The sequence below is a fragment of the Podarcis vaucheri genome (genome assembly GCF_965113315.1).
Source record: "Podarcis vaucheri genome assembly, chromosome: 3".
Lineage (NCBI taxonomy): Eukaryota > Metazoa > Chordata > Lepidosauria > Squamata > Lacertidae > Podarcis > Podarcis vaucheri.
In genome coordinates, this window is record NC_138761.1 from 119,415,366 (window position 1) to 119,436,549 (window position 21,184).

Consider the following 21,184-nt stretch of genomic DNA (forward strand, 5'->3'; position numbering starts at 1 on the left):
CCAAACTTAGATTCACAAAATGTTTAGGGGTATGCATATCCTTGTGCCACCCCCCATAGAAAAAAAAGCACTGATGATAAATATATGCAAAAGAGAAGTACAATTTAGTATAATAAGAAAAAAACATTCATGGTGTGTTGACTTGACTTTTTTTGGGGGGGACAAACTATAGTTATAACAATCTACAATACAATCAATGGGCTACAAAAGACTGGGATAAAATGGCAAAGAGGCGGCCATTAGTGTAAGTTCATATTACTGTGCGGTCCTAGCAAAAACATGAATTGCCACACACAAAAGCATACACTATTCATTCAAAATATTTATAGCCCGCCTTGCCTGGACAAGCAATCCCAAGTCAGGATACAATAAACCAGTGTGTGTGTGTGTGTGTGTGTGTGGAATCTGTGTGGAATCTGTGTACTGCTTATTGTAAATTGTGAAAGCCTCTGAGTAGTTTGCAGAAAATATAACATGCATATTAAAACTATTTATTAACGTTATAAATTAAAAACAAGCTGACCTAAAAGACAAAAAGAAAAACAGCTGTTAAAAACATAGATTGGAAAATAAAATTACATATTAAAATACATGCCAGCTTTACATAGCTGGGAGGCTCACCTAAACAAAAAAACAGTTTTTAGCAGGTGCTGTAGGGAGCACAGCAAGGGCACTTACCTAAGGTCAATCGGCAGGGAATTTTGCCCACTGCCGCTACACTGAATGATTGGTTCATTACAAAACTAGCACAAATTATTCAATAAAAGGACAGCAAAAAATTTCCCAGCAGCAGCCACTGCAGCAAAAACAACAGATAGCCAGGTCTGAGCCCTAATATTCTGCAAATATTTGGGCTAGGAAATAGGCATTCAGCTGATAGCAAAAACTAACCAGACGAAGTGCCAACTGCATCTTCGAAGGAAGGGCATCTTACAGCCATGGTGCCACAACAGAGAAGGCCCTTTCCTGTCTCAGCACATAACAGATCTCAAGTGGTTTAAGCACAGACAAGAGGGTCAATGATATATCTCGCATTTGTGTACGCATACATACACCCCTACACACAAACATATCTGTCAGTAGAATAAGCAAGTTCTAAAATTTCTATAAAGCCAGTTCTGTATACATTTGCTGGAGAATAATTGCCATTGATCTCAGCGGGGCTTACTTTTAAGTCAGACATATGCAGGATGATGCGATCCTACACGTCCCTGGGAATAACCCCAAGGAACTCACTGGGGTTTACTTCCAAGTAACCATGCGTTGGATTGTGCCTCACATTCCAGACAAAAGATTAAAAGAGTGGCAAAATAATATTATTAGCATTTATATGGAATAACGAAACCCCCAGAGTGAAGTAAAAAATTCTGCATGAGAAGCGGGAAAAGAGAAGGGTAGGAGCACTAAATATTCAGCAACACTATCATGCATTTAAATTAAAGTTGGTGGTGGACTGGCTAGACGGGACATTTATAGAATCATAGAATTGCAGAGTTGGAAGTTGACCCCAGAGTCCTCTAGTCCAATCTCTGGCAAGGTAGAAATCTCAACTGAACAGAATCATAGAAGTTGGAAGAGACCCCGGGGGTCTGACTCTGCTTCAACAACTACATTGCCTTCTTCCACTGTATTACCAGTAATTGATTTGGAGCTTTGTAAGTGATAAAGAGCAACAAAAGCAACAACACGATATACTAATTAGATACGGTGTGAGAATTTCTTTGAGCTCAGCTTGGAATCAAACCCAGGGAGTTTGGAAGACCCAAGTCCAAATAGGTTGTGAGTACCTGGAAAAGGGACTCGGGTGGTGCTGTGGGTTAAACCACAGATCCTAGGACTTGCCAATCAGAAGTTTGGCAGTTTGAATCCCCGCAACGGGGTGAGCTCCTGTTGCTTGGTCCCTGCTCCTGCCAACCTAGCTGTTCGAAAGCATGAAGTGCAAGTAGATAAATAGGCACTGCTCCGGCAGGAAGGTAAATGGCGTTTCTGTGCACTGTTCTGGTTTGCCAGAAGCGGCTTAGTCATGCTGGCCACATGACCCAGAAGCTGTATGCTGCTCCCTCGGCCAATAAAGCGAGATGAGCGGCGCAACCCCAGAGTCGGCCACAGCTGGACCTAATGGTCAGGGGTCCCTTTACCTTTACCTGGAAAAGGAACTCTCCTGTCCATCTCTGTCACACAAACCAAAGCCCAACAGACACTCTGTCCCTTCCATTCTTCCTTGCCTTGCCTGATTATTGAGACTGGGAGTTGTGGCTGAAGCAGCAGCAATGAGAAAGAAAGGGGTCCTCCCCCTTTCCCCTCCCTCCTCTCTCCCTCCCTCCTCCACATTCAGAAATGCTTATCACAGAATCATGGAACTGTAGAGTTCCATCCCCTGCAAAGCAGGAATCTCAACGTGTGGCTCCCCATCCGACTTCATACCAGACTGTTCCCTGCTTAGCTTTGCAAAAGGGCTAGCAGTTTTACTGCTGCACCTGCAATCCCCTTGAGCATGGTCGATTCTGGAGGGCAGTTGCTGGACTCCTTTTATGAAGGATAGCTTCCCAGAAGTTGTTAGACTCCAACTCCCATCAGCCCTAGCTAACCTGCTCAGTGATCTGAGATTATTGGAGCAGTAGTCCCAACATCTTCTGAAGGGCCACAGGTTTCCTATCCCTGCTTTAAACAAATGACAACATCACATTCTTAGCCAGGGTGATGGTGGGTTGTGGGAGAGAGAGGCAGGGGCAGGGCTGAATTAACCATATCCGGCACTGTGGTGCAAAGCTCCCTCTGGCGCCCCCTCCCGTTTCCCAGAGTTTTTTTAGGGAGGACGGCACTGCCGTGGGAGGCGGGCAGCAGCTGGAGGGCAGCTCCTCCAGTGGGGAAGAGGCGGAGGCTGGATGTGGCGCCTCCCAGCTCAGCTGGACACTTCGTGCCGCAGTGGCCATGGCAGATGGAGTCTCCAGACGTGGCATTGCATGGCGGAGGCGGGCGAGGATGGTGAGCTGATGCTGGGAGGCGCTGCGTCCAGCCTCCCTTGGCACCCTCCAGAACTTGGTGCCCTGGTGCCCCGCGCCACTAGCCTCTATGGGTAAGACGCCCCTGGACAGAGGAACACCCCACTCTGGGTTTACCGGGTGACCAAGCACTGGGTTTCGTTTCAATTCCAGTCTCCTGCATCCCCTTGTGGGAGAGGCATTGATGCAAGCCAGCTGGGTCTTGGGAGTTTGCCCATCCCCGATATTAACAAGTAGTGGAAAAGGACTGGTGTTGCTCAGGAACTCTAAGAAACTGAAAAGATCAGTTCATTTCCAAAATCGGTGGTGAAAATCAGTACAGTTTTAAGAGGTTCAGTCCACCATCTTGATTCTTAATGGCGTCCAATCCAGTTGCATCAAACATCAACAAAAGCCCATTCCTTCAGCTAATGGAACTTTGTGGAGATTTTGCTTGTGTTGAGGTGTCTAAATGCAGAGACAACAGAGAAAGTGAAAAAGAACTTTCCAGAATACAGAGCTGAGCCACAGACTCTTATGAGAAGCCATGATTTTATAAAAAGGAGCTGTGGAAGCCAAACCCTTTAAGAAAGTCATACATTATCCCCCTTAAAAGTGAGAGGGGGGCGATTTACAAGAAACAATGAGCTGATTTATTAAAAGCACAGATATAATGCCACAGAGGATTAAGATGTGAAGTGTCTATGCTTATCTCCCATTTTAAAGAATACAATGTAAATAAGAATCTTGACTTCTCATCAGTCTAAAAGCCTAACCTCTCATCAAGATAAGCTCCAGTATTTTGCACTCTAGACCTAGTGAGTACACCACATGCATATATAACTATGTATATGTCATAAAAGGATTAGAAAAGGTCCCTTGAAATAAAAATAGAAGCAATTGTTTGGGAAAGTATGCTTTACATCATGCCAGCAGGGTGACGTGGATTACCATATATCCTGCTGAAAGATAAGGGTTTTATAATTTAAGATAGTTGCGTCATCGTTTTAAACATGTATTTATTTATAGTAAGGTTTGCATGGGACGTGGGTGGCGCTGTGCTGTAAATCACTGAGCCTTGGGCTTGCTGATCAGAAGGTCAGCGGTTCGAATCCCCACGACGGGGTGAGCTCCCGTTGCTCGGTCTCTGCTCCTGCCAACCTAGCAGTTCGAAAGCACATCAAAAGTGCAAGTAGATAAATAGGTACTGCTCCGGCGGCAAGGTAAATGGCATTTCCATGCGCTGCTCTGGTTTCGCCAGAAGCGGCTTAGTCATGCTGGCCACATGACCCGGAAAAACTGTCTGCGGACAAACACTGGCTCCCTCAGCCAGTAAAACGAGATGAGCGCTGCAACCCCAGAGTCGTTCGCGACTGGACTTAACTGTCAGGGGTCCTTTCCCGTTCCCTTTATGATATATAAAATGAACCATGGAAAGATAAGAAGGGAAGTCACTGATATCGTAAGAGTATAAAATGAGTATTTTAAATTGTAAAACAGAAAAATTTAATTAAAATTATCTAAATCTCTTTATCTATCTATCATCTATCTATCTATCTACCCATCTATCAGCCTCCTCATTACCGGGGCAATGAAAACACAGGGATAGGACCTCTGTCTTTTCCTTGTAACATGCAATTCCGCCCTGTATATTTTACTCAAAAGCCATTATCGAAACTCATGCTTCAAGCCTCTCTTTTCCCCACTTGGTGTTGTGCCTGACCTTTCCAGAGATTTCTCTTAGACATTTGCAAGTCATCTTGCTTTGAGCTATGTTGTCTTCACTGGGAACTGAAATGTTTGACATTAGCATCATTCCCCACCCTCCCCTTTATTACTGTGGAGCCCATCTGAGTCTTTTCCAAGAGCACATTTTATAGCAATACATAGCCAATAAGGCAAAGAGTATTGTGCTCTGAACGTCAAGTGTGCGGGCTGTTCCTTAGGTGAGAGGGAGAACATTACTCAGTGGGTTTTCCTTTTCAAAAGGCAAAAACAAATCAAACACCCTCTTCAAACGCATATATGAATTTCTTGCTGGATTATGGTGGTGGTTCTTCAGATATTTCACATAAACGTCCTTCATGTTTATGCCTTCAGAAAGCTATAGATTTTCCACCATGACAAAAGAACTGAAGTTTATTGCTCTGAATTTTAACATGCAATGCACTGGAAGGGGGAAAGAAGATGATAAAAATTCAGTTAGAAAACTGATTAAAATTGATGCCCGATTTTTGGTTTTAACTATGTGAAAAAAGCTGCCTGGTTGCTGTGTTGAATATACTACAAAAGAATATAGGGACCCAGTTTGGATAATGCTCTCCCTAAAAGCACATGCCTTTATGCCTTTTCTACCAGATGTGTTTGTTTCATCTCTGACCCCTACTCACGAGACATCTATATGTGGGTGCTGTCTTTGAATTGGGCGTACGCACTTAAAAATGCAAATCTTGCATGGTATATAGCTATAAAGGTAAAGGGACCCCTGACCATTAGATCCAGTCGTGACCGACTCTGGGCTTGCGGCGCTCATCTCACTTTATTGGCCAAGGGAGCCGGCGTACAGCCTCTGGGTCATGTGGCCAGCATGACTAAGCCGCTTCTGGTGAACCAGAGCAGCGCACAGAAACGCCGTTTACCTTCCCGCCAGAGCAGTACCTATTTATCTACTTGCACTTTGACGTGCTTTTGAACTGCTAGGTTGGCAGGAGCAGGGACCGAGCAACGGGAGCTCACCCCGTCGCAGGGATTTGAACCACCGACCTTCTGATTGGCAGTCCTAGGCTCTGTGGTTTAACCCACAGCGCCACCCGCGTCCCTGTATATATCTATACCACCAACCCAAATCCCGAAAACAACTACATAGTTGAAAGGGTGATGGTGTTGTTGGAGACAGAGCAAGCATGCCTAGTGGATGGGGAAGGAGGCAGGATCAAACCCTCTGCTGCATCTGAGAGAAGGTAAAGAAAAGTTTCAAAGAAAATGCAGATTGCCAACAACATCCATAATAACCCATACCTTGTCTAGCTTTGTAGAAAGGAGGGGATGAGAAAGAGGAGAGCAATGTAAGGTTGAGGCAAGGACTGTCTCTTGGGTGAGGTATATGTAAAAAAAAAATAAATCACTTCAGCTATTTTAAATTCCATATTTTAAAGTGCACATCCCAAAGAAAAACAGTAGGTGGGTGGGCAGATACAACAGACTGTACATCGCCCCAGATCCAAACATGCAAATCATCTTCGGCAAAACCCCAAATTAAGATATTCCATCTTCATGTGTACGAAGTGCACAGCATTAAAAATGCAAAAGTCACAATTACCAAGCTAAAAATATGAAACGTGCAGAAAAAATAAAGTTGGAAACTGTTAACTGTTTCTCCAGCAAACACTGCAAAAATTGGATATGCACATATACAAGCTGCAAGTTTGATGTGATCCTGGGCCAAAACGTACACCGCTGATTAGGTTAATTGCATTTGTTTTTATTTTAAATGGCTGTCATTGGGTGAGGTGAGGTGGAAGGGGAAGGAGAGGCTGAATATGGATATGAAGTCTGAGTGGGAAATGAAGTCAGACACACAAAAACCACTTCATGGCCTCCCTGTTGAAGGAGGCCAGGCTATCTCATATTCAAAGAAGGGTCTAGGACAGGGGTCTGCAACCTTTAAGACAAAAAGAGCCACTTGGACCCGTTTCCGAAGAAAAAAACCAATCTGGGAGCCGCAAAACCATTGTGACATTTAAAGCATGTGCGCCGCTGCCCTCTGATCTGACAGCGGGCGGGAAGGTGACGTTGGGACGGTGCGTGACTAACGCACGCACCGCCCCCATGCGACATCACAGCCAGTACAGCGCCTGCCACAGTGGGGAGTGTCGGGGCGCACAATGCGCCTCCTCCCCTCGCTAGTATCTGCCCCGGAGCTGCGGCAAAGGTGTAAAAGAGCCACGTGCGGCTCCGGAGCCGCAGGTTGCAGACCCCTGGTCTAGGATTTGCCCTGCATCACAAATCAGCAATCAGCAAAATCCCAAGTTAAGAGTTAGGAATGACCCAATGTTAACCCTTAAAAGGATACTTTGATTTCACAACTATTGCAGATTACTCTGGTTCTTTCCAGGCATTCCCTACCTGGAGGTTCCACGTGTGTTAATTGAAGATAAGTGGAAGCAGCAGTTTCCTCTCAGAAAAGTTCCCATGGTATCTGGAATGGTAACTGAAAAGCTGCCTGTTTGATGTTTGACAGTGTGCAGTGGGTAGGGCAAGGTATATTGTCATCCCAGGTTGCAGTGCATCCATCTCTGATGAATTTCTGGAATGGGCCTGCAACCCACCCTTGCAGAGGGTTCTGTTCTATGGGCAATTCTCTCTGCATTCCTGGACTGAATTCTGGATGCGACAGAGTCACAGTGGCAAAGAGGACTTTGGCTAAAGGGCAGCTTAATACTTGGTTCCTTTATTGCTCTAGTCACCCTAGGGGTGAGTCAGATGAAGCAAAGCTTGATAGTTGCTCTCCTGGATTTGTGATGCTTCAGATACCACCGTGATTAAGGAAGGGGGAGAAATTCAGTTTGGTTTGAATTTTAACGCGAACCTACCTAATTAATGCTTTCTGAAACAATATGCAAACTGAAGCACAGCCATCAAGGCACATGCTTCCTCTAAATTTGTGTTGCAGTTCTTTTTTTAAAAGATTATAAAATGTGTGCGTTGGGGGAAAGTATGCATTAAAATGCACAGATTAGTGAACTAACCTATAACATGGATTGCGTTGGGGGAAATGTGATTGCAAAAATATGTAAAAAGGTAAAGGTAAAAGACCCCTGGACGGTTTAGTCCAGTCAAAGGCGACTATGGGGTTGTGGTTCTCATCTCACTTTCAGGCTAATGGAGCCAGCGTTTGTCCACAGACAGCTTTCTGGATCATGTGGCCAGCAGGACTAAACCGCTTTTGGCGCAACGGAACACAGTGACGGAAACCAGAGCACACAGAAATGCTGTTTGCCTTCCCACCGGAGCGGTACCTATTAATCTACTTGCACTGGTGTGCTTTCAAACTGCTAGGTTGGCAGGAGCTGGGACAGAGCAACAGGAGCTCACCCCATCGCGGGGATTTGAACCACCAACCTCCTGATTGGAAAGCCCAAGAGGCTCAGTGGTTTAGACCACAGTGCCACCTGTGTACATCAAGTAAAAATGTGTGTATTAGGAGATATGTGCTCCAAAACGCTGAGAGATTTTCATGAGGACTTTTTTTTAAAAAAGCAGCAAACTGATGCAGAGATATGGAGACCTGAAGTGAAGAGTGGAAAGATGAGAAACTGAAATCAACCAGATCCAGCTATTCCGAACAATGACTGTACAGGGCAGTGGTGGCGAACCTATGGCATTCGTGCCAGAGAGGGCACTCAGAGCCCTCTCTGTGGGCATGAGTGCTGTCTCCCCAGCAGGGCTGTAGCTTCTGTGCCGGGGGTAAGGGAGGAGTGAGGAGGAGAGGGGGGCTGGGTTAAGGTAAAGATAAAGATAAAAGGACCCCTGACCATTAGGTCCAGTCATGGCCGACTCTGGGGTTGCGGCGCTCATCTCGCTTTATTGGCCGAGGGAGCCGGCATACAGTTTCCAGGTCACATGGCCAGCATGATTAAGCCGCTTCTGGCGAACCAGAGCAGCGCACGGAAGCGCCGTTTACCTTCCCGCCGGAGTGGTACCTATTTATCTACTTGCACTTTGATGTGCTTTTGAACTGCTAGGTTGGCAGGAGCAGGGACCGAGCAACGGGCGCTCACCCCGTCACGGGGATTCGAACCGCTGACCTTCTGATCGGCAAGTCCTAGGCTCTGTGGTCTAACCCACAGCGCCACCCGCATCCCGAAGGGTTAAGGTAAGAATTAGAATTGGAATTAGAATTATTAGAATTAGAATTATTAGAATTAAAATTAGAATTAGAATTAGAATTAGAATTAGAATTAGGGTTAGGGTTAGGGTTAGGGTCAGGGTCAGGGTCAGGGTCAGGGTCAGGGTCAGTGTTGTTTTATGCTTTATTCTGATTTAGATTCATTGGCAGTTGGTTTGCTTTTTTCAATTTGTTGTGTTGATGCTTTTTCACGAGTTGCAAGTTTGTTGGCTTTGTGGTTTTCTGCAAAGTTTCAGTTTTAATTTGAATGCAGCCCTGCGGCCCTGGTGCTAAGTGAGGGGAGGCTGGGCCAGGGTGGCAAGTGAGCAGGCAAGGGATGTATTTATCCGGCCCCCCCAGGTGATTTTCTTGAGTCAAAATGAGAGTACCCCTAAACATTTTTGAAGAAAAAAGCACTGAGTTATACCATAAAATTATATATCAATGGAAAGAAAATTTAATGAAGAACGTAATGCTTTAACTTTTATGAAGGATTATTTATTACAATAACAGTCATAAAGAAGAAACCTGAAAAACACAGGAAAAATGAGATATACTGGTTAAATTGTCGTGTTGGCACTTTGCGATAAATAAGTGGGTTTTTGGGTTGCAGTTTGGGCACTCAGTCTCTAAAAGGTTTGCCATCACTGGTACAGGGTGTTGTTGTTGTTTAGTCATTTAGTCGTGTCCGACTCTTCGTGACCCCATGGACCAGAGCACGCCAGACACTCCGTCTTCCACTGCCTCCCGCAGTTTGGTCAAACTCATGCTGGTAGCTTCAAGAACACTGTCCAACCATCTCGTCCTCCGTCATCCCCTTCTCTTTGTGTCCTCCATCTTTCCCAACATCAGGGTCTTTTCCAGGGAGTCTTCTCTTCTCACGAGGTGGCCAAAGTCTTGGAGCCTCAGCTTCAGGATCTGTCCTTCCAGTGAGCACTCAGGGCTGATTTCCTTCAGAATGGATAGCTTTGATCTTCTTGCAGTCCATGGGACTCTCAAGAGTCTCCTCCAGCACCATAATTCAAAAGCATCAATTCTTCGGCAATCAGCCTTCTTTATGGTCCAGCTCTCACTTCCATACATCACTACTGGGAAAACCATAGCTTTCACTAGAGAGACCTTTGTTGGTACAGGGTATCTACCTTTATTTCAGGAGGCTGCAAAACAGCAGCAACACCAAGCAACCATTTCTCATCTGTTTCAGCTGGTGAAGCATCTTTGAGCGAGGACCTGCATTTTGTAGGCAAGGGCTGCAGGAAAAGCACAGCCCACAAGCCTAAGGGTGCCATCCTCTTAATGTTAATGGGAGGAAAGGTTGAGGTTTGCTGCTGGCACAATCTGCAGGGAGCCAGCTTGCAAGAGCGAGCAAAAGAGACACCATCAGTATGGGGAACGCAGGCCTTGTCTGTAAGAAGAAGCATCTCCAGAGAAGCTCAGAGAAGATAACCTGTTAATATATTGCAAGAGTCCCCTGAGTTAGCATGCTGCCTGAGACCACATAGATGGCAGTAGCTTTTAAAAATATAATGCAATGCCCATCAGTGATTTGGTGAGCCGGGAAAAGAAGCAGGGCAGGTGGGGAATGAGCGCTAACTGCCTTGGCAGACAGAGCAGCTTGCTGTACTAATTGTTCATTACACTTTTTTTTCTGTCTGTCATTGACAGTGATGGTTGAGATCAAATGGATAGGTTAGGAGTCACTGGGCCCTAGCTGTACACAGGTGTGCATGAGGGTGTGGTTTGTCAGGGGAGCCACACCCACTATTGTCCTGGCCACACCCACCACTGGCCCACCACTAGGCCGAGAGAGAATATGGCACTCATATCCACAGCTTTGGTCCAGTAGGCTGAATCAGGTCTAGTATGTTGCCATCTCTACCTGTGTTGCCTTGCTGAATCCAGTTTGAAATGTTTTTGAAAGTTTCTTGATTTACGGCTAGCATGCAATTAGCTGTGTGTGTTGATGTGGGCGTTGATAATATAACTAGATCTCTAATAAGGGAACAGGTTTGTATTAGAGGATGCCAGGTACAGATTATACAAAGAATTGCAGGTTGGCAATTTTAAGCGCGGAACTGAAGGGAGAGGGCTGCATTTCGCAAAAAATGTGTCTTCTTTATGCCATCCTTTATTTTATTTTATATTATTATTATTTATTATTATTATTATTATTATTATTATTATTATTATTATTATTTGCAGCCCTTTTTGAAAGTACACGTTGCTGCATTGGGAGAGGTGCTGGGGAGATGATGTGCTATGTTCCCAGGTCATAGTGCAATTGAGCCAACACTCCTTCATGCTCCAATCCTGTGTTGTTAACATGGGGGGGGGGATGAGGATAGGAATGTGTATTCAAATGCACAACTCAATTAAATTAGTGCAGGGCCTCGATTTCTGGGTTCCCACCTGTCAATTTGCATTTCTTAGTGCAGAAAGTATTGATCTGATGTGCAGAGATCTTTCCTATTCTACTTAATTCAAGATGGTTCTGGACGCTTCTCTGTGTGAAAGAAACAAGCAGAAGGTTCATGATGTTTGGGTTATTCCTTCCGAGAAGCTGAGTACAGCTGGCTTAAACTGGTTCTGTTATCTCTTCTGTCAAGGTCATGCTGACTATAAAAGTAGGGCAAGAAGGATCCTGGGTTTCACTTTTACTTTCTATCTCTTTTCCTTCTGGTGTGGTGTTCTGTACATAGTATGCTTACTATTAAGATTTAGACTTATTATAAGTTATTGTAACTTTAAGTTAAGTCTGCTGCAACTGGATTTCTTATGGACAGCGCCAAATCCTGAATGTAGTGGATTTGTGACCATTATGCTCATTTGCCTTCAGTAGCAGTAAAGCTCTGCTGGATGAAATACAGTTGATCTATTTTTGGGGAATCCTGCAACATGTTTAAGTTTATACTCTGCTAACTATGTTGGAATCTGCTCTGGATCAATACTGAGTAGGATTTCATGAGAGTTCTTCATTCACCCTGTATTGTTTCCAATGGGATGCCCATCTCAACACATCTCTGAATGTGCTCAGCTATGCACATCCTCATCCAACTGGTCGCACATAACTGTGACAGCTGAAATGGGCTGAGCATCTGGCTATGAAACATTAGCCAAATGGTTTTGGCAATGGGGATATGTACCCTCCTGTCTCCTCTAAGAGTGAGCGCACTAGGAGATTGCATTTCCTTTCTCTGAGGTCATCCCATACCCAAATAATGTTCCAGATGTTGCTTGAAACTGCAGGAGGGGAGCGTGTTTCAGTCCTGCTCAAGGGCTTCCGATGGATATCAGATTAGCTGGACTCGGTGGGCCACTGGCCTGACCCGGCAGAGTTGCTCTGACACTCCAGATCTCATTGGCTGGACAGCACTGTGGCGCTGTGGCGTCATTGTGCTTATAGTTGTTGTTTAGTCGTTTAGTTGTGTCCGACTCTTCGTGACCCCCAGGACCAGAGCACATCAGGCACTCCTGTCTTCCACTGCCTCCCGCAGTTTGGTCAAACTCATGCTGGTAGCTTCAAGAACACTGTCCAACCATCTCGTCCTCTGTCGTCCCCTTCTCCTTGTGTCCTCCATCTTTCCCAGGATCAGGGTCTTTTCCAGGGAGTCTTCTCTTCCCATGAGGTGGCCAATGTATGGGAGCCTCAGTTTCAGGATCTGTCCTTCCAGTGAGCACCCAGGGCTGATTTCCTTCAGAATGGATAGGTTTGATCTTCTTGCAGTCCATGGGACTCTCAAGAGTCTCCTCCAGCACCATAATTCAAAAGCATCAATTCTTTGGCGATCAGCATTCTTTATGGTCCAGCTTTCACTTCTATACATCACTACTGGGAAAACCATAGCTTTCACTATAGAGACCTTTGTTGGCAAGGTGATGTCTCTACTTTTTAAGATGCTGTTTAGGTTTGTCATTGCTTTTCTCCCAAGAAGCAGGCGTCTTTTAATTTCGTGGCTGCTGTTGTGCTTACTACATGGTCCCTAATAGGCTAAGATAATGTGATGCGGGTAGCACTGTGGGTTAAACCACAGAGCCTAGGACTTGCCGTTCAGAAGGTCGGCAGTTCGAATCCCTGCAACGGGGTGAGCTCCTGTTGCTCGGTCCCTGCTCCTGCTAACCTAGCAGTTCAAAAGCACACTAGCGCAAGTAGATAAATAGGTACTGCTCTGGCAGTAAACGGCGTTTCCGTGCGCTGCTCTGGTTTATCAGAAGCGGCTTAGTCATGTGGCCACATGACCCGGAAGCTGTACGCCGGCTCCCTCAGCCAATGAAGCGAGATGAGCGCTGCAACCCCAGAGTCGGCCACGACTGGACCTAATGGTCAGGGGTCCCTTTACCTTTACCTAATAGGCTAAGATAATTCAACAAAGCAGACAATCTTAACTCTGGCCCTGGATGCTGCAGCATTGGAAAAGGCATACACCCCCAAATAGGAAAGGTGAGTAAGGTTTCAAGGGGCTTTTTTGCATCCAGTGCAAGGTTTCCCCACCCCTTGCAAAAAAAAAAAAATGTTTTTTTTTAAAAAACCAAAGCTCATAAAAATTGGACACAGCACTCGCGAGCCTTTCAGGCAGGAAAAACAGATGAGAAAGCACAGAGCAGCGGCAGATGGATGCAGGGAAGAGGGACCTTGCTAAAGAGCCTCTTCTGTGTGCCCGATTGCTGCATGAATGCCTGTGCAAGAGATACAAAACAGCCTTTGGTTTCCACAGCTAATTAGTGGCCTTAAGGGAGGTTGGAAAGAGATGTGCTCTGGTTTTTATGCTCTGCACAGCAGATGAAAGGGAAGGGAAAATCTCTACAACTGTTAAAAAGTGAGATTCCAAATCCTGACAATCTTTCCTGGCAGAAATAAGTAGAAATGTGCAGAAGGGGTGTAGATAGGGCCGGCCCCACACTGAGGCCAAGTGAGGTGACTGCCTCAGGCGGCAGAATCCCTAGGGTCAGCATATCCAGATGTCAACCTTTCTCCTCTTTCTTCCTGCCCCTTGTTCCTGATGTAGATCTTCACTTACCCCTTCTTCCCTGACAGGGAAGGGGGAACAATTTTGGAGTTCGCCTCAGGTGTCAAAATGTCTTAAAGGTAAATGTAAAGGGACCCCTGGCCATTAGGTCCAGTCATGGCCGACTCTGGGGTTGCGGCGCTCATCTCGCTTTACTGGCTGAGGGAGCTGGCGTACAGCTTCCGGGTCATGTGGCCAGCATGACTAAGCCGCTTCTGGCGAACCAGAGCAGCGCACGGAAATGCCGTTTACCTTCCCGCCAGAGTGGTACCTATTTATCTACTTGCACTTTGACTTGCTTTCGAACTGCTAGGTTGGCAGGAGCAGGGACCGAGCAACAGGAGCTCACCCCGTCGCAGGGATTCGAACCACCGACCTTCTGATCGGCAAGCCCTAGGCTCTGTGGTTTAACCCACAGCGCCACCCGCGTCCCATCCTCAGAATGTCTTGGACTGCTCCAAATTTGCCCACTAGTCCAAAAACATTAGCGACCCCAGATGTACACACAAACACAAATATAATAGGGCAACATGTTGCCACTGGCTCATCCTACATTTGGATCAAACTGGTCTGGTGTTCAAGAACATCGCAACTAACAATTTTATTTATTGACTTAAAGGTACCCCTGACTTTTAGGTCCATTCACAGACAATTCTGGGGTTGCATGCTCATCTCACTCTATAGGCCAAGGGAGCTGGCATTTGTCCACAGACATGTGGCCAGCATGACTAAGTCGCTTCTGGCAAACCAGAGCAGTGCACAGAAACGCCATTTACCTTACCGCCGGAGTGGTACCTATTTATTTACTTGCACTTTGACGTGCTTTCGAATTGCTAGGTGGGCTGGAACAGGGACCGAGCAACGGGAGCTCACCCCGTTGTGGGGATTCGAACCGCCAACCTTCTGATCTGCAAGCCCTAGGCTCTGTGGTTTAGACCACAGCACCACCCACATCCCTTTTATTGACTTACGAGACCTATATACTACTTTCCCTCCAGAGAAAGGTGAGGAAGATTTGCTGTTGAGAGAGTTGCATGCTGAACCCCACCCATCAAACTAGACTAGAGCAACAACATATTTCAAATTTCTCATCGTAGGAGCAAAATACTACGCTCACCTGTCCCTCAATCTTTAGCAGATGACTTGCTGGTCTGATAAGTCAGTTTCTCATTTTGCCTGTCTAACAGGATATTGCTTTTCCTATTCTCAAACCGAATCCCTCACGGTCTGCAAGATCTATCAATATTTTAAATGGGAGAGTAGTTCATGTCTGATAATATGATTGTGACTATTTACAATCTTGGAATGCTTTTGAAAATGAGGTAGAATAGAAGCGGGATGCTCCCCCCCCCTAAATTAATTCCAGGGTGTAGTTGGTAGAAATACTCCCTGCTAAAAGGCCTCTGTCTGCATTCATTTTGAACATCAGTGGAAGAAATCTCACTAAGTCTGTGTTATGCTAAGGGTCTACAGCAGGGGTCAGCAAACCTTTTCAGCAGGGGGCCGGTCCACTGTCCCTCAGATCTTGTGGGGGCTGGACTATATGGGGGGGGAGATGAATGAATTCCTATGTCCCACAAACAACCCAGAGATGCATTTTAAATAAAAGGACACATTCTACTCATGTAAAAACACGCTGATTCCTAGACCATCCATGGGCCGGATTTAGAAGGCGATTGGGCTGGATCCACCCCCCGGGCCTTAGTTTGCCTACCCATGGTCTCTAAAAGGTTTGCCATCACTGGTACAGGGTGTTGTTGTTGTTTAGTTGTTTAGTTGTGTCCGACTCTTTGTGACCCCATGGACCAGAGCACACCAGGCACTCCTGTCTTCCACTACCTCCCGCAGTTTGGTCAGACTAATGCTGGTAGCTTCAAGAACACTGTCCAACCATCTCGTCCTCTGTCGTCCCCTTCTCCTTGTGCCCTCCATCTTTCCCAACATCAGGGTCTTTTCCAGGGTGCCTTCTCTTCTCATGAGGGGGCCAACGTCTTGGAGCTTCAGCTTCAGGATCTGTCCTTCCAGTGAGCACTCAGGGTTGATTTCCTTAAGAATGGATAGGTTTGATCTTCTTGCAGTCCATGGGACTCTCAAGAGTCTCCTCCAGCACCAGAATTCAAAAGCATCAATTCTTCGGCGATGAAGTATTGGCCATTCAGAGAAATCAAGCCTTTCTCTCTATAACACATTAGCTGATTAGAATATAATAATCACCCCCCCATTCCAGAATAATAATGCTTAGCTTCAGAGCATTTGGCTAATAACACAGGATCCAAGCATCTCTAAGGGCAGATCTGCATTGTGAGCAGAATCTCATGCTATGGTCCAAGGAGGACTCTACTCAGGGCTGGTGCAAGACATTTTGGTACTTGAGCCAAACCACAAAATGGCATTCCCCACCCCCCACCCCCAGGGAAGAAGGAGTGAGTGAAGACCTACATCAGGAACAAGGGGTGATGCATTCCATGGAGGCTAGATCTGCTGTTCCTGTGGATCCTGCCATCTGAAGTGGTCCCCTCACATTGCCTTATGGGTGGGCTGGCCATAACTGTACTATGAAGTATGGTCAGGAAAAAACAGGTGATAGAATAGGGATCGTGCATTGCATTTAGAGATGCTCTTGAACAGGGGTCAGCAACCTTTTTCAGCCATGGGCCGGTCCACCGTCTCTCAGACCATGTGGTGGGCCGGACTACATGGGGGGGGGCGGGGAACGAATTCCAATGCCCCTCAAATAACCCAGAGATGCATTTTAAATAAAAGGACACATTCTACTCATGTAAAAAAGTTACAGGGAACCAGGCAGAGGGCCTTCTCGGTAGTGGCGCCCTCCCTGTGGAACGCCCTCCCACCAGATGTCAAAGAGGAGAACAACTACCAGACTTTTAGAAGACATCTGAAGGCAGCCCTGTTTAGGGAAGCTTTTAATGTTTGATGTATCACAGTATTTTAATATTCTTTTGGAAGCTGCCCAGAGTGGCTGGGGAAACCCAGCCAGATGGGATGGGGATAAATAATAAATTATTATTATTATTATTATTATTATTATTATAAAAACACCAGGCAGGCCCCACAAATAATCCAGAGATGTATTTTAGATAAAAGGACACATTCTACTCATGTAAAAACACCAGGCAGGCCCCACAAATAACCCAGAGATGCATTTTAAATAAAAGGACACGTTCTACTCATGTAAAAACACGCTGATTCCTGGACCGTCCGCGGGCTGGATTGAGAAGGCCATTGGGCCAGATCCGGCCCCTGCTCTTGAACATAGACAGTTAGCAACCAGGGAGTAGCCTAGGTTACACCTACTTCTGATCTGTACGTGACGTTATTTTACCTGGGGGAGCAATTGTGCAGAGTTATGATCTCACCACCACCTCCCCCCATGCCCCTATGGTCCAAAATGGTACCGTCTGCCACATGGTTTCGCCAAGCAGAAATCTTGGCTTTCATTTTTAACCGCCAAACAGTGTGTCACTGTGGCAAGAAAAGGCAGCAGTGTTTAATGGACTGGTCCAGATAATTTCCACTTGCCGGGTGCATACATCCTAAAGCCATCAGCACAAGCCACATCCAGTTTGCACTGAAGGCAAATTAAAGGACAATTTTAGGTATTTGTATTGTACATTGTTTTGCGTTTTAACTGGTTTTACTTGTTATATGGTCTCTTGCTACTTCGCTTTGATGCTTGTGTGTGTGCATACAGGTGAAACTCGGAAAATTAGAATACCGTGGAAAAGTTCATTTATTTCAGTAATTCAACTTAAAAGGTGAAACTAATATGAGATAGATTCATGACATGCAAAGCGAGATATGATCATGGCTGATGAAAATCCCAAATGTCATCAGCTGGTGTTGGTCCACTGTGCTTCATTAAGTCCAGGGTCAACGCAGCCGTCTACCAGGGGATTTTGGAGCACTTCATGCTTCCTTCCACAGACAAGCTTTATGGGGATGCTGACTTCATTTTCCAGCAGAACTTCGGCACCTGCCCACACTGCCAAAAGTACCAAAACCTGGTTCAATGCCCATGGGATTACTGTGCTTGATTGGCCAGCAAACTTGCCTGACCTGAACCCCATAGAGAATCTATGGGGCATTGCCAAGAGAAAGATGAGAGACATGAGACCGAGCAATGCAGAAGAGCTGAAGGCTACTATTGAAGCTTCCTGGTCTTCCATAACACCTCAGCAGTGCTACAAGCTGACAGCATCCATGCCACGCCACATTGAGGCAGTACCGTAATTGATGCAAAAGGGGCCTAAACCAAGTCTTGAGTACATATGCATGCTTCTACTTCTCAGAGGTCCAATATTGCTCTATTTGCAGTCCTTGTTTTGCTGATTTCATTTAATATTCTAATTTTCTGAGACTGTTAATTTGGGGTTTTCCTCAGCTGTATGCCATGATCACCACAATTATAACAAATAAAGGCTTGATGTAGACTCATGACATGCAAAGCAAGATATCTCATATCTTAGTTTCACCTTTTAAGTTGAATTACTGAAATAAATGAACTTTTCCGTGATATTCTAATTTTCCAAGTTTCACCTGTATGTGTAAATGGTGACTAACAAATGTAATAAAGAAATAATCTATCTGATTCACACTTTCCCCAAACAGCAGGTGAACCGGAACACAATAGAAATTTGCACTTTTTCTGAAATTTGCAATGCAGTTCTCCAGCTTGAGTAAGGTGTGCATATAAGTGCATCTGTTAGTGAAAATAACATACAAAAGCACATTATATTTGTGAGCATTGTTTATGGAAATATGCATGTTAGGCACGATTGCATGAAAAACTGCATATTTGAGAAAAACGAAAATGCAGACAAATATTCGCGAGGACTTTAAAAACAAAAACAAAAAAATGAAATTTGCAAACTGATGTGGAAATGTGGAGAACGGAGCTGCAGACTGGAAGGAAAAAAAGAGGAACAGAAAAAATGAAAGATTTGGCCACCCCTGTGACATAGTCGCCCTTTTTGCCCCAGGCAATTGATCCATTCATTGGGAAGACAGCCAGGCTGCCTGACTTTCTCCTAAGTAAACATGATGATGGGTAAGGAGTGGAAGACTGCCATGCATCTTCAACCTGTCACAGGATGAAAGAAAGATAAATAGCTCGTCACCTCTTTGCAGGCTTCTGGCAGCAGGCTCTCTGCCTCTTGCCAAAAGAAGGTGGGTGCTTTGTTCTCCCAGGGAGCTTGGACCTCTGTGGAGGAAACACAAAGGGAGGAAGGATCTAGCCTTCATCTTCTGCTCTTGAAGGAGCATCTTTCTTTCTGCGCACTCCTGCTCAAAACTATCAGCTCTGCTATTTAATAATGAAACACTCATCCTTTCCATATGGGTTAATATAAGAATAAACATGTATCCTCTCCAGCATCTCTGAGATACACTTCTCTCTTTATTGTTTGTGTACATCACTGGATGCTCCCTGGATTTTGTTGTTTGGGTATGCTGGTGCTTCTAATTCCGTTCATACCCCTAGTATGGCCTAGGACCCTCGTACCTACAGGACCGCCTCTCCCGGTATGCCCCATGGAGAGCCTCAAGGTCCATAAATAGCAACACCCTAGAGGTCCTGGGCCCTAAGGAAGTTAGATTAGCTTCAACCAGAGCCAGGGCCTTTTCAACACTGGCTCCAGCCTGGTGGAACGCTCTGCCTCATGAGTCCAGGGTCCTGTGGGATCTGATTTCTTTCTGCAGGGCCTGTAAGACAGAGTTGTTCCACCTGGCCTTTGGCTTGGAATCAATTTGATTCCCTCCCCCTCTTTCTTTTTTCCTTTCTCCTCCTGTGAAGAGGCTGCATCTTAATGTTTTCATGTTGTATTTTAATCTAGTTTTTAAAGTTGTATTTTAATGAACTTATTTTCATTATTGGTTGTTAGCTGCCCTGAGCCCGGTCTTGGCTGGGGAGGACAGGGTATAAATAAAATTTAGTAGTAGTAGTAGTAGTAGTAGTAGTAGTAGTAGTAGTACACTCTAGAAACAGAGTGCAAGCAAATAGCGGCATACAATTTGTAATGGAGATATAGGTAAAAGGTAAAGGACCCCTGGACGGTTAAGTCCGGTCAAAGGCGATTATGGGGTTGTGGCGCTCATCTCGCTTGCAGGCTGAGGAAGCCTGTGTTTGGCCACAGGCAGCTTTCCAGGTCATGTGGCCAGCATGAGTATACCGCTTTGAGCGCAACGGGACACCGTGATGGAAACCAGAGTGCATGGAAACACTCTTTACCTTCCCGCCACAGTGGTACCTGTTTATCTACTTGCGCTGGTGTGCTTTTGAACTGCTAGGTTGGCAGGAGCTGGGACCAAGCAATGGGAGCTCACCCCTAAGTGGGGATTCAACCTGCCGACCTTCTGATCGGCAAGCCCAAGAGGCTCAGTGGTGTAGACCACAGCGTCACCTGGAGATACCGGCTTTAAGGCTAAGATAGAGATGTCCCCCAAATCTTCCACTCCACCTCCAACTGGGAAGAAATGGGGGACATGTTTTATTTTTTGGGGGAAAGCAAATATCTTCCAAATATTTGAAGGGCTACCATAGGTGGAGGTGGTTAGTACTTTTCTATCAGAAAAAGTAGCTCCTTTGGGTTGCCACCAGTCACCAGTCCCCTCCTCTTTGATCAGTGCTATGCATTGTATCACATGTTAGTCCTACTAAGAGTAGACCCATTGAAATTAATTGGCATGGCCAACTTAGCTTCATTAATTTCCATGGGCCTACTCTTGAGTACGATTTGGTTGGCTACAATCCTACATCACAGCATTCTCGGAGGTAAAATTGGTGGTCAACAGCTGGCCAAGAGGTATTTTGCTGCGATCTGAGGCAGCAAACAAAGCAAAGAGCATTGAATCCAGATCAAACTAGTCATGCTTTTGTTCTGTTAAATTCAGTGGGGCTCATGTGAGCCACACCTAACTCGTCCCATTGAGTTGAATGAGACTAAAGCATGGCTTTGTCAACAATAAGACTAACCTCCCTCTCCACTTAACCCTTTTAAAATGTTGAAATCACCTTCCTAGTACGTTCCAGTTTGGGTCACCCCTTTTCTCCTTCCCAGCGTTGAACAATTTTTTTTGAAAAATTCAAACCCTGCTCTGAATTATCAAGCAAATGAGTGGCATTTGTCACAATTTGTTTGAGCAGGAGGGGGTGCTGATCCCACTGGAGACACTAGGGGGAGCTCATTTGCTATTTCCTTACAGTGCATGACAGGCTAGAGTGGCAGATTGCCTAAGATGGAATTGGGTTTTCCCCAACACTGACTGATGATTCCATCGAGGTTGAATCAAAAACA